This window comes from Protobothrops mucrosquamatus, unplaced genomic scaffold (assembly GCF_001527695.2).
Source record: "Protobothrops mucrosquamatus isolate PMUCROS unplaced genomic scaffold, P.Mucros_1.0 scaffold275, whole genome shotgun sequence".
Taxonomy (NCBI): domain Eukaryota; kingdom Metazoa; phylum Chordata; class Lepidosauria; order Squamata; family Viperidae; genus Protobothrops; species Protobothrops mucrosquamatus.
In genome coordinates, this window is record NW_015386619.1 from 1,694,136 (window position 1) to 1,697,746 (window position 3,611).

Sequence of the window (3,611 nt, forward strand, 5' to 3'; positions counted from 1 at the left end):
CTGTTGGAAAAGTATTCTGTTGTTTTTGTTTTTGAGCAAACTTATCAGGACTGTTTTTGTAATAAAAAGGGGTTGGTTTTCCCAGCCTACTGTTAAAGAGGGGTTTGTTTTTGTGATGCAACAAAGACGGACATAGGCTGGGACAGAATAGGAGAATTGAGTTCATGAAGAAAGAAATTTGCTCTCTTCAATGTAGACTCAAGTTTCAGGATCTAATACAATAATTGAGAAAACACACAATACAAATAGTTAACCCAGACAGCTTTATTACAATTTGCTAAAGAATTTCTCATTCAGTTATACATACATTCATGCTTTCCCACTGTGAATTCGCAATGGATTTGGGAGAAATAAAACACCAAAATCCAGTGGTAATGCGTACAAATGATGTCTCTCAAATGAAATTCCTGACAGCTTTCCTTTTCCATGTTCTTCCTTTCCATGTTAGCATGTTCCAGGTCACCACAGCCTTTTATTAACCATTACAAGATCTTCTGCATAATAGTTCATATCTCTAATAGTTGGTATGCAGAGCAGATGTAGTGACTCCCTTGTTTTCCAGCTTCTTCTGCTGGAAAATATTCAATTTCCTGAAGTTCACATTTCATTTATCTAACATAAATGAAATCCTTGAGAATCCTTGCTTATCAACCACTTGCTTAGCCATTCTGGTTCTGATTAAACAATATTATCCATTGGGACTCCAGAAGTTACAACAGTGGTGAAAAAGGAGACTTATGACTGGTCCTTGAGGTTGCAGCTATCATATTGTCTCCACAGTCATATCATCACAATTTGGGCATTTGACGACCTGTGCCCATTTACACCTGTTGCAGCATCCTGCGGTTAGGTAATTGCCATTTGTGATCTTCGCAGCCAACTTCCAACAAGCAAGTTGGAAACTCCCAATATGCAAGTTCTCAATTGGAAAGCTGGCAGGAAGTCACAAGTGACATTGTAAATTGGTGCAGTTGCATGATGTTTCACTTCACTGTACTGGAAAATTAAACAAACGTAGGCTGCCTCCAGAATGGCCTAGGTAGGACACAAAAACTGAGTCTTGAATAGAGATGTCTGACAGAAATGGGTAATAAAAACATGAGGATGAGCGCAATGTGGTGACTAGAAAGAATTGTGCATTAGACTGAAATTGCTTTGTGAAGGGTGGAGGGATGGATGTGCAGATGATATGGAAATGTTCTGCAATAACTTGAAGAATATATTCCTGTTATTGCTTGTTCCCCTTTTCCTTTCCAACACCTCTTTTCTGTTGCATTAAAAAAAACCTGTGAATAGGATTTCCTTAAAAAAATCATCATATGTAAACTAATAGACCTTCTCCTAAATAGAAAAGCAGAAATGTTTCAGATAATTTCATACGTATATATGTCAATAGGATTTTCAAATAAACATTGTCTTAATGTTATTTCCAATTACTATTGCTATGCCGATGTATTAAATATAGATAGGATACATTGATTTTTTAGTTCCTTCACTAACAGTCCATTGTTAGCAAGGATTTTAGTGTGTTGATCTTAATTGAGCAGTTAGTATGTAGAGGTTAATCTTTTGATGCTTTCCAATATTATGAGGGAAGAGTGCAAAATTTTCTATGATAGATAGATAGATAGATAGATAGATAGATAGATAGATAGATAGATAGATAGATAGATAGATAGATAGATAGATAGATAGATAGATAGATAGATAGATAGATAGATAGATAGACGGACGGACGGACGGACGGACGGACGGACGGACGGACATTATAGATAGATGCATGGACAGGACAGGACAAGACAGAACAGACTTGATTAGATAAACAAAACTTATAGGTCAAAACTAGCTATATTTAATAATTGGAATGAATGAAAAAAGAAAAGTATCTCTCACAGTTAAGGTATAAATATTCAATCTACAATAGGGATGTCAAACTCAATTTCATTGAGGGCCACATCAGCATTGTGGTTGCTCTTGGGGGGCCAGGTGGATGTGGCTTGTGTGAGCATGGCCTACTGGGTGGACATGGCTGGTGTGGGTGTGGCTTACTGGGTGGGTGTGGCCAGCTTGATGTCACTCACATCAGGGGCCTGGGCAGGATTGGAGCAGATCCGAGGGTCTTCTATGGAGGGGGGTGGTGGGACCAGGGCGAGGAGGTTAAGTGTCCAGTCCAGCCCTCGAGCTGTTGCTGCTGTGCTCACTCTCCTTGAACAGATTGCTCATGGTGGGTGCAGAGGGCAAAGTGCATGGGTCAGAGGGAGGCCCACTCCCTCTCCATGTGAGGAGACCTGGTTTTGTAACCAAGCAAGCTCAGCAATAGGATGGGAGACCACTGGGGAATGGCAGAAGGGCAACAGGGCTGCTGGTGGCCAAGTGCTAAGGCAGGGCTTCCCTCACACCCTCCTTCCCTCTCATTCCAATCTCCTCCCTCCCTCCCTCCCTTCCTTTCTTCCTTCTTCTCTTCCTCTCCTCCTCCCCTGCCTCCCTCCTTTTCATTTCCATCTCCTTCCTTCCCGTCCTTTCTTCCTGTTTCCCTCCTTCCCCTCCTTCCTTCCTTTCTTCCCTCCCTCCCTCTCTCTGTGCCCAGGAAGGGAGGAGGGAAGCGGGAGAGGTTGGCAGTGCTTCTCTCAAAGAATAACAGAGTTGGAAGAGACCTTAGAGGTCTTCTAGTCCAACCCCCTGCTCTAATATTATACCATTCCAGACAATGGAATATCCAATCTCTTCTTAAAAGCCTCCTGTGATGGAGCATCCACAACTTCTGAAGGCAAGCCTTTTCACTGGTTAATTGTTTCCACAAGTCCTTAGTTCTAGACTGGTTTTCTTCTTGATTCTCTATGGCAGCCCATCAAATATTGGAACACTGCTATCATGTCACCACCCCTAGTCCTTTTCACTAAGCTAGACATACCCAATTCCCACAAACATTTGTCATATGTTTTAGCCTCCGGCCCCATAATCATCTTTGTTTACCATCCATTAAGACCAGCTGGTCCCCCTGGTTTGGCTTATAGAACACTGGCCACAAGCAGAGCCTTCTCAGAGACAGCACCCCAATTATAGAACTTTCTCCCAAGGAAAATATGAACAGTGCATCCCTCACCCACTTAGAGGCAACTCCAAACACACTGTTCAGCCAGGCATACAGTATGTAGAACAACAACACATTTTATGGTCAAACAGCACTAAGTAAATTACTACTAATATTTTTCTTTCTTAAAATACATACTTTTCATATTGTTTTAATTTAAGCAGTGCTGGTGATGCTTTACAACAGCTGTCTTTGAGAGTTTTCTTGTAAACCACCCTGGATTTCTCCAAAATATTTAATTTCAAATTAGACATTGATTTAATAAATTAGGCAGAAGAAACAAATGTTTAAATACATCTAAATCCCACAGATCTCCAGCTGCACCTGAACAGAGTGGGAGGTTAAAAAAAAAGAGAGGGGGAAGTTCCCCTTTTTTGTAACACCTCGGCTTCCTCCTCCTCCTCCTCCTCCTCCTCCTCCTCCTCCTCCTCCTCCTCCTCTTCTTCTTCTTCTTCTTCTTCTTCTTCTTCTTCTTCTTCTTCTTCTTCTTCTTCTTCTTCTTCTTCTTCTTCTTCTTCTT